Source organism: Lissotriton helveticus, chromosome 7 (assembly GCF_964261635.1).
Source record: "Lissotriton helveticus chromosome 7, aLisHel1.1, whole genome shotgun sequence".
NCBI classification, from domain to species: domain Eukaryota; kingdom Metazoa; phylum Chordata; class Amphibia; order Caudata; family Salamandridae; genus Lissotriton; species Lissotriton helveticus.
Genome location: NC_136068.1, coordinates 1,237,376,724 through 1,237,391,643, shown reverse-complemented (window position 1 = coordinate 1,237,391,643; position 14,920 = coordinate 1,237,376,724).

The following is a 14,920-nucleotide window of genomic DNA, read 5'->3' as shown; positions in this document are numbered from 1 at the left end:
GTCTGTAGCAAGAGAATCTTCCCATTGTATCCATTTTGGATTTAGTGCCATAGTAGATAAATTACATGGGCTTGTTAATGCCTCAAAGGCCGATTCTGCTGTTCTGACTGTAATCTGTCTGCCGTCTGCTTGGTATCTTTCTCTTGCTACAGCTGTTTGAACCGCATGAACAATGTTTTCCTTAATGCTGAATGTTTTTTCAGCTTCTGTGTACAAATGTGATTTGTAAGCTATTGGTACCGTTTCTCCCTCATTAGAGGTTAGGTATGTGAATCCGCATCTACCTGGGATGACCCGAATCACAAGGTTGCGTGTGTTATCGCGTGTTTGTAGTTTTGTTTTAACTAACATGTCTGTTTGTAAAGATCTCAAAGTTTCTGTGTGTTTTTGAGTCCAATTGATTCTTTTAAAATCTGGTCTTATTAAGTCATAGAGAGGTTTAACCCTCTCCGCGTAATTTATAATGTAAGTTCTTCCGAAATTCAGGAAACCTAGAATTGATTGTAAGTTTTTCAGCGTTCTTGGTGCTTGGATTACAGCACATTTCTCCAGAAAATTGTCAGCCAGGCTTTTGCCTTCACTTGATAATTCATATCCTAAAAATAGGACAGTCAGATGGGCAATTCTTGACTTTTTGAAGTTGAATTTGTAACCCTCCAAGTATTATGTTGTTCACTCTTTTCAAGTGAGTATCCAAGTCATCATCTGTTAGATAGATGTCGTCGACATAAGATAATGCCTCATCATCATACATTTGTAGTAACTCTGTTACTCTCGCTGAGAATAATCCTGGGCTGTTCTAGAACCCCTGTGGCAAACGACAGAAATTTGACTGCGAGCCATTTATTGAGAAAGCGGTCAAATATCTGCTTTCAGGTGCTATATTTTGACAAAAGAATCCATTAGAGATGTCTAATGTTGTTTTGTATTTTTTGCGCACTATGCTATTCATTAGTGCTGCACTGTGTGAGTTTTGTACTGCAAAAGTTTTGCAACATGAGTTAAGGTGTCTGTAGTCCAAAACTAGACGATATGAATCATCTGGCTTGGAGACAGGAAACAAAGGATTGTTCATTTGTGAGGTGCAAGTTTCAATCACCCCCTGGTATTCAAGTTGATCTAAGATCTCCCTGACCTGTTTTTTAGCTTCTTGCTTAATTGGGTACTGCCTTTGTGCAGTTGGTTGAGATTTTAACTGGATTTTGTGAGGAGGTGAGTCCTCATCCCATCCTACGTGGTTTTTATATAATGCAGGAGCTTGGGCTACTGCCCACTTTCTTGCAAGTGTATATTTTCTATGTATTGGAACGTGATTTGAGAAGGCAGGCATAATCATTTCTTCGCCATGAGGGCACTCCCTGACAAACTCTGGTGGCCAGTCTTTTTCAGCTAAAAGGATGTCATAGCCTTTGGAGAGGTTATCCCAAAATAGACCCCTTATTTTCCTAGTCTTATCTCCCTCTATACGTAAAGTTATTTCATATATTTTATGAGGTTTGCTAACTCTGGTATCTGCAGTTTCCACCTCAATGTATTCATTCGTGTCCACTGTCTCCAGATGATTCATCAGGATCTTGCGAGCTATGCTCACTTCTGCTGCGCTGTCTAGCATTGTCTGAGCCCACTCTCCATTTTTCAGCTGTGTCCTCAGTATCCTCGGCATGTTTGATTACTTTAATACTGGCTACCTTCTTCTTTGGAAATTGTAACTTTTTATTTTGATGAGCAGGTTCCTTGTCTTTGGACTTGACGTGCTCTTCCCTGTGTTCTGACCGTCCTCTTCTTTCCGATTTCTGCGAGGAAGTCTGAAAAGATCGAGATGGACGTGTATCAATATCTTGATATCTATCAGGTTTCTTCAAATTATCCCTATTTCTAAGGTTGTATTTTTTCTCAGAGGGCTCCCTCTGGGGAGACTTGTGTCCTTGGTCCGGAGATCTTTCTCTCCGCCGAGTAAACCTTCCTCTGGACTGGAATCTTTTTTCTTTGGGAGTGGATTGTTTATTTCCATCCCAGCTCTTTTTTGGAGTGTTTAGATTATTTTTAATAAATACCTTTTCAGGATTTTCAGTTAGTTGGGGTTTCACTGGTTTTCCACCCAAACTATCTCTTCCTAGTTCTTCATAGGATTTTTCTATGATTCTGGCAAGTTCAAATGGTTGTTCTGCTATATCTGTTTCTTTCAGTCTTTGGTGGATCGCCACAGTTGCTGCTTTCCCCTTTATGTTGGCTAGTAATATTGCAGAGACCTGCTTGAAATCTTTCAGTAATTTCATACCCAGAGTTAAAGCAGGTTCTGGACCGTATTCATTTTGAATCTGTTTTAGCACCTCTGGTATTACAGCCATGGACGGAACACCATGTGTTTTTGTGTAAATGGAAGCGAAGACTGTACCCCAAGTGTCACAGTCCTCAACATGTGGTGCGATCCCCATTGGAAGACAGATAGTCAGAATTCTGTGTTTCTCAGTAGGAGTAGTATCCGGAAATACTGCCTCTATTTGAGTGATTTTTTGTGCTAACCAGAATGGAATTTGTTCCCTTTTAATGGGTACTTTACCTAGACAGGACTGTATGTTCTGTGGTGTGATCTTATTTGTGTTCCCCTGATGAGGGGTCAGCTGTGGAATTTTAATAGCTGGTTGGACTGTTGAAGTCCGCATTATATACTGGACTAATTGTCTATGTATTTTAATCAGCTGTTTTAGCTGTACTAAAAGTTCTGGTATTGACATTTTTTCAATGTCTGGATGAGGTGTGTAGCTGGCTAGAACCAGCCACGTTGCTCCTGGTCTACCTAGTGGACCAAGCCATGTGATGTGATCATTATGTTTTAGGGCGCCTTTAAACCAGAGCAGGTGCTCTTGGTATTTTAATGGGATTTGCACCTCCTCGAAAGGAGTGTACTCATCCGGTGGTTCCTCTATTTTGTAATAGTGGAACTCCTTTGTTACAGCGTTTGCTGCTGGAAAGTTTATCCATGAATAGAATACCTCTGTCTGCTGATATTCATGTGCCTCAATTACAAATATGACTGTACCACCTCTCGATGTCAGTCCATTTTCTATAGGTTTTAAAGTTATAGTTTTTCTTATGCTGACCGGGATGAGTATTGCATCCGGGTCTTGCTGTAGGAGACTTGTGTCATCCGCTAGGAGTTGAGCTGCTACTCTAGCTGTCTCCCTATCTTCTTCATTGTCTGACATTTTACTGACAAGAAGATTTTTGTTGCAGATCTGGTTTTCACGGAAACAAAGATTAGATGCACAATATTTTGTAACACTGTATCCTTCAACGTTGAATAAACCAAAAAACCATACATAGGAGTCTCCTCCTACTAAGTTTGGCGGATTTTTAACATTTTACCCACTCCAGACGTCTTTGGAGTATTTATGGGAGAACGGGTCTGTGTGAAAAGCGCGACTGAGTTACTCTAATGTCTTGCGTTAGTTTTATCGCCTTACCAAACCGTTGGGCGCCATGTAGTGTAGTTCCTATTATCCCAATAGGCTCTGCGCATTGGAATAATATCTTCAATAGTATAGACGTAGGACAGAGGTTAACTAGGGCTTCCACTGTCGATATTAGACTTAAGTTTTGCGTGCCAGCTAGCTCAGAGTTCACTAGAAACTTTCTCGAATAGGCGAGGAGGATTTTAACCTCCCTGGATAGACAAGAAGGGATTTAGTTTCTGACAACCATAGAACATGACAACTTTGCTCTCCCTAATCAAGAGTATATCTCCAGAGTCGTGTGAAAACAAAAGACAACTATTTTACTCAGTCAGTACGTGCATACTTAGTTCCACCAGATTGTAGAGAAAGAAGAGATGGGCGTGTTCAATAAAAGGTGTTATTTATTGATCAGTCTCTTTTTCTCATACAAGAGAAATGAATCGCTACAGTAGCAATACTTAAGGTTAAGTAAACTGCATACAGTAAAAGCAGGATTATAAAATAATACTGTAAAAGCATTGATATGGTTTCTTAGCCATATGATACTTTAAAATGGATAAAAGATATACATACATATATACATTGACTAATCGTACTCAACTGGTGCTTCTAACTACGCCTACCCCGGTGTACCTGACCTAAGCCTAATACGTGGGAGGGAGTAAGTAAGTAGCAGTTTAAGTTAAGTTTGTTTTGCCAAGAATCTGACTCAAGAATTCTCTGTAAGGGGTTAGTCAGTTCAGTACCTGGGATTTAGAAGGTAGGAGGGCTGGTATCTCTGTCTCAGGACTCGGTATCCCAATCACCCGCAAGGGCAAGTTGGAAACGCTGGAAGCTGGATTTCTCGGCAGGAGAAAAGGCAGCGTCTCTCTCAGCGCGTCAGGAGGGAGGGGCAGCGTCCGTGGGCTTCCTGCATCAGCTGGGCTCTCCGGCAAGTAGTCACTGCTCCAAGCTCATCACCACCGTGTCGTTGCTTAGGGCAGCGTCGGTATATTTATACCTAAAAGGTGACGGGTTTGACGTAAGGATGGACATAAGACGTCAATAAAAGATGTCATTAAGAACTGGTCGTTCTTACATTCTTTACAGGAGTTCTCGAACGAAATCAAAACAATAGCAGCGGGGATATCCCAGGTTTGCTGGAGGCTTGGTTTGTTTAGAGAACTCGGTGTGCTTTCTAGGGGGCTGGAGGAATAGTGCTTGCTTAATGTGACAGCATGCGCTATGACTAATTTATGAAACGGGTTTCTGTGCCGTTGTATGGATATTAGTGATTTATAACCGGACAAGGGTCAGAAATTGGAGTATCGCTACAGGTCCCTAGATAAACATACTACACTTTAATGAGTATCTCCTACTGCAGGCACGACATGTTTTCCTGTAATGTTCAGTGTGCAATGAGCTTTTTCACTTTTCCAAGCAGCCCGGTACAATGGCTGCTGTTTCTTTGAAACAAAATAGGTCTCGCATTTACAAGAGTTACAGCTAGTGGCATTGTAAATGACACTGCCTTTTATTTATGTGTTAATTATCAAAACAAATAAATAAAAAGCATTGTAATTTACAATGCCAATAACTTAAACTCTCACAAATGAGAAACCTATTGCATTGCAAATGCTTGTTTTATTATTCTCATGTTGTCTGTAATTTCTTGGTAGAGTCCATCAATTGGAAAACCACAGGCCAGTGACTGAATGAATGAATGCAAAAACACAACATACAGCTCGGCTTTTTAAACCCAGTGTCTGAAAAAAATTCATTTTTTTGTCAAATGTGTGAACTCACAATCATTTAACATTGAGTTCATTTTGACTTCAAATAGTCACAAAAGAACAATTGTGACTGAACTGCGGGGTGACGAGAGCACACGCAATGAAACAACACAACATGTTGCTACAGTATGTATTGCGTTACTGGTCAACGGTGTATGGAACACATAAATACATTTGACTTGTTCTTCATTTTATGTAGTTCATTCACGTTATTTCTAAACACAATCAAAATGTTTTTTTCTACCTTGTTGTGCAGAGTCAAATTTCGCTGAGTCTGCAGAGGTAGAACGGGGTTCTTGCTTCTTAAAATATTTCTAGCCTCCAAATGAATAAATCCAGCTTTAAATGGTTTGGAGAAGAGCTTTCCAAGGACCCCTTTTTTTTTATTCTCCCAAGTTACTTGATGTTTTTAAGCGAAACCACTGACAAAACAAAAACACAAATGTTTGCACTCATCTCAAATAATATTTTATTTGCACAGTAGTAAACCCCCTCATATTTCTAAGAACAGGGGTGGCTCCTCAACTAGGGCGCAGTGCGAGAAGCAAAAACATAAAATGTGAATAACTTCCCGCTATTACCATTTAATGTTTAGTTGGGGACAGCCGGGTGGGCAGGGGAGGAATGGTTTGCCCACTCTTGAGGGCACAATGACTGTTTGATCGGTCCTCTGGGGCCACCCAAACCAGTCATGTACACTCTGCCCTTCCTCCATGCATGCTGCAATGGAGCCTACATCGAGAAAATGGCCTCCCGTAAGCCCCTGGCTGGGCCACATCACCACCAATCACAACGCTGCCATTGCAGCATTGTGATTGGCTTAGGGGAGGAGAAGGAGGCTGTCTACCTCCTGTTCCTCCCAGAGACAGGGGAGCTAGAGCAGGAGCTAAAAAAGTGCGGTACCTGGTCAGCAGACAGGTACATTTTTTATTTATTATTAAACCCCCTTATCTCAATGCAACTCTCTGCCCCCCCACCCCACACCTGCGATTAATGCCAGCTGCGAATAGCTAAGAGTTTGAATGTCAAAGAGGTGCTGTTTCTTAGAGCAACGCAGCTCTCAGCTAAAATGAATCATGAAGTTGCAGCTCCTGATGATAAATAGTAAAGTTTGCCCAGAGGTGGTAAACACCCCAACGTGTGCTTTCAACTCCTCTCCGGGAACACAGCAGTTTCTTGCACCGTCTTTCCGTTTGATTTCCACAGCCAGCACCGAGCACTTGGCCACTGTGGCTGGCATTTCTCCGTTGTCTTGAACCTTTAATAATCCCACCGCATTTATGGCACAGATGTAATTTAAATTGCCATTGAAACGGGTCAAAATCAGGGGCAACTGATGAAAGGGAAAGCATCCATGACGGGAAGAGGAACAAAATATAGTAGTGGATTCCTGCTGGTGCCCCAAAACATGGTGGAGTGCACAAGCGTGTGACTCAGGGGCACTAGGTAGTGCGTGCTTCACCCGAATCTGGGAAGGGAAATGAAAGGTACCATGAGGATCTGCATGGAGATAATAACAGCGTGATGAGCCAAAGGCACTCGCGCAGTGCTATAACTTTGAAGTAAGGTTGTGGTGTTTCTTGAAGTGACAGCAGGCCGAGACGCTTAAAAGAAGTTCCACCAAAGTGGATGAACACAGTACTTTGCTAATAGGAAACTGATAAGAGAAACAGACACAGAAGAACAGGAATTAGAATGCCTACCACCAATAGAAACAAGGAAAATGAAAGTGACAAGAACAAGGACCAACAAGAAGTGAAGAAGTGAAGCCATGACGTAAGGCTCTTTTAAGATATATTTAATGCAAAAGATTTCACAAGCACAGCACAATAGCTGTGCAGGAGAAACCTACATATGCCCTATTAAGATTTATTTGAAAAAACACAGTTTAAGTGCAGAGATAATTTATTTAATTACTTTGCACTTTTAGACTTTTTTATTGCAATAAATATTTTGAAGTGTACACGTGGTGATTTGTATGGCAAATGTGTGAGGTATGGATTGTGCTCCTTAGCACAAAGAGTGGATTTCAGTATTTTTTCAGTTTCTAATCTATAAAAAGCCCTTTACTTTCACTGTGGTTTTTTCGACAAGTTTCTGTGATTTTTTAAACATACTTTGAAGTGTTATAACAAAAGCTAACCATAACGTAACTTTAACTTTTGCTGTTATGAAAGCTAACCATAACTGAAATTTAACTTTTGGTTTTATCAGTGATTTTAATTTTTTTGAAATTATATTCTCATCCAATATTTCTCTTCACTCAACACTCCAAAGATGGCTAAAACTCACTGTTCCTGGCTGTTTGTTGTGCACAGCAGGGTTGAGGAGGCAAACTCAGAAGCACACAGCCTTCAGTCAGTGAAGTGAGAGGTTGGTCATAGGGCCGGGCCTCTGGCCAGACTCCGTGCCCAACCGCCCACTGGCAGACATACCCCTCTATACAGAACCTTTGGCAGTGCACAACAGGTTTGGCTGCGGTAGCTAACATCTGGCCACCCTTTGCACACAACCGTCATTGGGCAGTCAACCATCATTGAACATGGCCTTTGGCTGCTGCACAGTGGGGTTGGCAACAGACATGGGGCATATTACCAAGGCAGGTGATATGTGATTATTGCCGCTTTAGCGGCCGTTTTTGGCTGCTAAGCGGCGATAATTCTATCGCCCTATTAGCAAGCTGTTGCTAACAGCAGTTAGCGACACCTTGTAGGCGACAGCGAGCCGTTTGGGGCCCGCTTTGCATGTCAGCGATGTTTATCGCTAATGACATGCAAAGTGGGTGTACCCAACCTGTTAGCGACTGAAAGCAGTCGCTAACGTCGCTATCGCCTATTAGCAAGGCAGGCGTAGCAATGGAAATATTCGCGCTAAGCGCGAATATCTCTAAAAACGAACGCCTGCTCAGACCAGTTCTTAGCCATTATATCCAATGGGAGTTGGATATTATGGCTAAGTCCTCATTAGCGATAATGCGTAAATATCGCTGGATTACCAGCGATATTCACGCATTTCGCCGCTAACGCTGGATATTTTATCACTTTAGAGATAAACGATGCTAATAGCACATTATCTCTGCGATAATATCCGGCGATGCTTGGCATTAAAAAAATACTCGCTAAGCCTATTTAGCGATAAATATCGCTAGTTGTTGGTAATATGCCCCCATATCCCTATCCCTCAGAAGGGATTGTCCACATGTCCTGGCCTCCATCCAGGCCCTGAGCCCAACCTTCTCTGGGCACTCAACCTCAGCTTTGCACAGCCTTGCACAGAGAGTGGAATTGGCCACAGATCCTGGAATGCAGTCAGGCTCTGCTTCCGCCCTGCCACATGTGGCTAATGCCCATAGGTGACCAGTGGTGAGCATGCAGCAGAAGTGTACTGAATACTTTTTTACATTTTTTTATAGGTCTTGCAAATCCTATGCTGAACACTGAGTCCCAGAAGGATTCCGGATTTGAAAATCCCACTATAATTTTTTTTAATATAATTGTTGAACGTGGTCTTTTTTCAAGGGTCATCCTTGAACTTTTTGCCTTCATCCTAGTATTTTTTCTGACCTGGTGTTGGTGGCTTTAGGACTCTGGGCACTTTATCACTGCTGTCCAGTGTAAAGTGCATGTGCTCTCCATGGTAAGATTGGTCTACACCAGTTTGGCTAATTTAATTTAGCTATCAGTCTCCAGTAAATTAGATACTACTGGTGAGCTTGCAGTGCTGCTTTTGCCACCAACCAAAGTAGCCTTTCAAACCTGTCTCAGGCCTCTGGCATTGCAGGGCCTATACGCGCAGTTCGCTGCCACTGTGACATGGCACATAAAGTGGGTGCCACATCTGTGACTCCCCTTTTACTACATCTCAATCACCCCTAAGGTAGGCCCTAGCTAGCCCTATGGGCGGGGTGTAATGTAGGTAAAAGGTAGGACATGTGCCTTAACTATGTGGCATGTTCTGTAGTAACAAACAGCCATTTTGGTTTCTCACTACAGTGAGGCTGCCCTCTTATAGAAATTCATTGGGTATTCCCTGATAAGTGTGTCTGTGGTAATTTCTGATATGAGAGGAGAAGCGTGATCAAGTTTGGTATGTTTAGAATAATGGTAATAAATGTTGCATAAGGATGTGCGCAGACTTATTATCACTATTTTAGAAATGCCACTTTTAGAAGTGCAAAAAGAACTATTGATGGACAGAATGCAGAACAATGTCATACATTCACCCCAGTACAGAGATCTGGGCCTAAATCCATAGTTTTTTGCTCACCATGCCATTCCAGTTTAGACCCAGCCACATGCAATTCAGTCTTGACCCTGCGCCCAATGGGAACAGTCCAGCCCAAAATGCCAGGCCAGGTCCTCCCTGAACTGGAAACACGCATCCTAGTACCAGTTTCAGTGTTTCAACCCTTTTCAGCCAGGATAGCTTGATTCCAGTGGCATGGAGAGCACGGGACTCACGTCTGAGCATACCAGTCCCACTCGGGGTGACAAATGCAAAAAGATCTATTGATGGACAGAATGCAGAAGAATGTCATACATTCACCCCAGAATAAAGATCTAGGCTTAAATCCATCGTTTTTTGCTCACCATGCCATTCCAGTTTGGCCCCAGCCATATGCAAATCAGTCTTGACCCTGCACCCAATGGGAACTGTCCAGCCCGAACTGCCAGGCCGAGTCTTCCCTGAACTGGAATCAAGCATCCTAGGACCGGTTTCGGGGTTTCACCCTCTTCAGCCAGGATAGCTTAATTCCAGAGGCATGGAGAGCACGGGACTCACGTCTGAGCATAACCCGTCCCACTCGGGGTGACAAGTGCAAAAAGAACTATTGATGGACAGAATGCAGAACAATGTCAGACATTCACCCCAGTACAGAGATCTGGGCCTCAATCCATTGTTTTTTTGCTTACCATGCAATTCCAGTTTGAAACCATTCATATGCAAATCAGTCTTGACCCTGCACCAAATGGGAACAGTCAAGCCCGAACTGCCAGGCCAGGTCCTACCTGAACTGGAAACAAGCATCCTAGGACCTGTTTCGGGGTTTTACCCCTCGTCTGCTAGGATAGCTTGATTCCAGTGGCATGGAGAGCACGAGACTCACGTCGGAGCAAACCTGTCCCACTCGGGGTGACAAATGCAAAAAGAACTATTGATGGAGAGAATGCAGAACAATGTCATACATTCACTCCAGTACAGAGATCTGGGCCTAAATCCATAGTTTTTTTGCTCACCATGCCATTCCAGTTTGGACCCAGACATAAGCAAATCAGTATTGACCCTGCACCCAAAGGGAACATTCCAGCCTGAACTGCCAGGCCAGGTCCTCCCTAAACTGGAAACAAGCATCCTAGGACCGGTTTCAGGGTTTCACCCCATTTCAGCCAGGATATCTTGATTCCAGTGGCATGAGGAACACTCACGTCTGAGCATACCCGTCTCACTCAGGGTGATCTGCATATGGCCATGTCTGAACTGGGGTGGCAGAGTGAACTAAAGAATGATGATGGATTAAACCCAGATAAGTTGACTGGGGGTGAGTGCTTGCATTGTTCAACACTCCGTCCATCATCCCCTTTGTTATTGCTTTGTTCGCCCTAAGTTGGCAGGGTATGCCCAGACAAGAGTCCCTTGCTCACTTTGCCACTGGATTCAAGCTAGCCTGGCCAATTACGGCTGATTAGCCAGTAACCGGTCCCAGGATGCTTATTTCTGGTCCAGTGAAGACATGGCTTGACAGTTGGGGCTGGACTGTTCCCATGAGGCACAGGGTCAGACTGATTGGCATATGGCCATCTCTGAACTGGGATGGCGGAGTGAGCTAAAGAATGATGATGGATTAAACCCAGATCCGTTGACTGGGGGTGAGTGCTTGCATTGTTCAACACTCCATCCATCATCCTCTTCGGTATTGCTTTGTTCGCCCTAAGTTGGCAGGGTCCCTTGCTCATTTTGCCACTAGATTCAAGCTAGCTTGGCTGATGATGGCTGATTAGCCAGAAACTGGTCCCAGGATGCTTGTTTCCGGTCCAGTGAAGACATGGCTTGGCAGTTCGGGCTGGACTGTTCCAATGAGGCACAGGGTCAGACTGATTTGCATATGGCCATGTCTGAACTGGGGTAGCGGAGTGAGCTAAAGAATGATCATGGATTAAACCTAGATCAGCTGACTGGGGGTGAGTGCTTGCATTATTCAACAATCCGCCCATCATCCTCTTTGGTATTACTTTTAGAAGTGGGCATTTCTGTGTGCTATGTGTCTTTGTGCCTGCCTGATGTGTATTGGATGTCTGGCTCTGGATGTGAGGTGCAGTGGCTCCAGAGGGGCTGGGTGAGTCAGCACTAGGCTGAATAGGCAGATCTGCATTTGGAGTATTGGGAGGAGTAGCCCCTAACCCTGAATAGGTCTGTGCCTGCCTTGTACAATACTGGCTCCACCCCCTGTGGTGTGTCTGGGGCCAGAGCCTACACTAACAAAAGGAGTGGTGTGCACTGCAGATAAAATATTAAGTGCCCCCCAGAACTGGTTGGAACGGGCACTGAGCCCTGTGCCAGGGAAAGAACATAGGGCACATTCTGTATGAATATTGGGGCTGTGACCCAATGTAAAGGGGTGCTTTGGAGAAACTTGTGCTTACTTGGACTGCTCGGCGTTAGGAGGAACCGCCACGAGGCACTACCCCTCTGCGAGAGGGCCCTGTGAGCTGGTCTGCCTGGGCCCATCTCTGCCCCTTGTGCCCTTGGAATCAGCACATGGTGAGCGCTGGACTTTGGCCCCTGCCTTCAAGGTGAATGAGCTGGAGGGCTGCCCCGGCACACCAGAAGCACATAGTTGGCACTGTCTGAGCTGAGGAGAGGGGCTCGCAGAATCTGCATAGACTGGTTAAACAGGAATTCAGGCAAGCTTGTGCCTGGAGGGGGGTGGGGCTTCCGTATTCCCAGTGGGAACCCCGTGTGGTACCCCGAGAAAAAAACAGAGACAAAGGAGACTTTTAAAAAATATATTTTTATTGATTTTCATCAATATGAACATAGTACAACCAGTCAATAGAACTTAGGCCAGTACACTTCTACATTCATCATTCATGTGTGTACATTACAACTACATAATATAACATAGAGTCAATCAAGGTCACAGTACATCAGGTTCGATCAACATGGAATAAGGGATACAGACATCGCTACTTACAGCATTACATTCATGTCATTATCCTGCAGAAAAGCGGTAAGGTAGCTCCAAAAGTCTTTTTGGACGCGATCTAATTGGCAGTTCCTCTTCGTACATTAGCAGTCTGTCCCTGCAACCAGTGATGTCTCTCAACCATTGTTTAATGCTGGGCGTCTTCGTGCCACACCAACATTGAGCTATTTGACGTTTGGCTACTAGGAGTGCAATTACACAAAATTTACGTTTCTCTGCTTTCACAGTGGACAGAATTCCCAATAAACATGTTTTTATAGAACACTCAATCTCCGCTCCAACCATATCTTTCAGCATGGCAGTTACTCTCTCCCAGTAATCCCGTATTTTGACACAATGCCAAGCTAGGTGGATAAAATCAGCCTCTTGTATCCCGCACCTTTTGCAGTGTGCATCCTCCCATAGCCCATGCTTATGTAGTCTCACTGGAGTGTGATATGTCTGGTGGATATAATTGAAGTGCAGGATTCGTAAGTTGCCATTCGGCGTGAGCAGTTTAATTAATGCACAAGTGTTGTGCCACTCGTTCTCTGTTAACGGGTCCCTGAGCACCCCGTTTCACCTCGCCTAGTAGTGTTGTATGGGATTTCATTTTGGGCCACTTCATATAGTCGCGAAACTAAGTGTGTAGTATTGGAGGATGTTAATATCAGTTGTAGCGTATCTAAGCATGCTGGTTCCGCAGGGTAGTCTGGGTATAAGTCCCAGATAGCTCTTTGCAGCGTGTAATATGTGTACCGGAATAGCATGGTCTGATTAATTATGTATGATAGTTCGCCCAAGTGGCTACACCGCCCGTCGTGATATAGATCACCAAATGTGTCAATTCCTACCTGTTTTAAGAGACCCATGCCTACCCTCTCCCTAGTAACTGACAACGCAGGGTGATATTGTAGAGGCATTGCCGGGGCATAAAGCGGTAACTTTTGAGCCAGTTGCCCTAGTTTTCTCCAAGTATGGGCGGTGGTGTGAATAGTGTTGATGTCTTCAGAATGCAGAATGTAGGGGCGGTCTTTTGTGAGTGAGTATGGCTGTTAACGGAATCAGTAGTGCATCTCCCTCTTCCACTGCAGTGTGCGTTAAGTAAGGTATTTTGTGGAACCAGTAAGCGGCATATTGAGCTTGTGCACACAGATAATACAGGAAGAAGTCCGGGACACAGTATCCTCCTCTCTCGTAGGGTAATGTCAACGTTCTGAATTCTATACGTGCTTGTTTACCTGCCCAGATTAGTTTCAGGACTAGGGACTTGGTATTTTTAAAAACTGCGCTTGGAGGTAGAATGGGGATGTTATTAAACAAGTAAAGGAATTTAGGTAGTATGTTCATGTTCACAATTGCAATACGGTCTGCCAAAGAGAGCGGTAGTTGTATCCACCTATTGATCTTCTCCTCTAGTTTGGCTATCACTCTCCCATAATTGGTACATATGACCTCTTCCGGTTTCCTGCTAAACCATACCCCTAAATATCTTATCGAGTCAGTTGCCAATCTAGAGGGAATTTCTTGGTATGTGGTTTAGTGGTGTCTGTCAGAGCGATAATTGAGGATTTATTCCAATTTATCTGCAAACCAGAGTGTCGCCCGAATTTTATGTACTCCCTTAATAACGGGTCTAGATTTTGTTCTGGATTATGGACTGTTAGATCTGGGGGTCTCCAGTTGGCAGAGGTAGGTACCACTGTCCAAATAGGGACCCTTGCTTCTAGTCAGGGCAAGGAGATAACCCTCTGAGATAACCCCTGCTCACCCTCTAGGTAGCTTGGCACGAGCAGTCTAGGCTAACCAGAATTTCTGAATCATTTTGTCCACCATAAGCGTGGAAGGGTATACTCAGACATGAGTCCCTTGCTCACTGCTCCATCAGGATTCAAGCAAGCCGTGCCGACGACGCCTGAAATGGCAAAAACCGGTCCCCGGAAGCTTGTCTCCTTTCTGGTGAAGAATTGGCTTGGTAGTTTGGTCTGCCCTGTTCCCATGATGCACTGGGCCAGGGACAGACCAATTTGCATATAACCAGGTTCTGAGCTGGGATGGGGCAGTGAGCTAAATAACGGTGATGGATCAAGCCCTGATCTTTGGACTGGGTAAGAGTGGTCTGCTTAATTCAGACACTCTGTTCATCACCACCCCCTTTTCTGAATCATTTTGTCCACCATAAGCGTGGAAGGGTATACTCAGACATGAGTCCCTTGCTCACTGCTCCATCAGGATTCAAGCAAGCCGGGCCGACGACGCCTGAAATGGCAGAAACCGGTCCCCGGAAGCTTGTCTCCTTTCTGGTGAAGAATTGGCTTGGTAGTTTGGTCCGCCCTGTTCCCATGATGCACTGGGCCAGGGACAGACTAATTTGCATATAGCCAGGTTCTGAGCTGGGATGGGGCAGTGAGCTAAATAACGGTGATGGATCAAGCCCTGATCTTTGGACTGGGTAAGAGTGGTCTGCTTAATTCAGACACTCTGTTCATCACCACCCCCTTTTCTGAAGC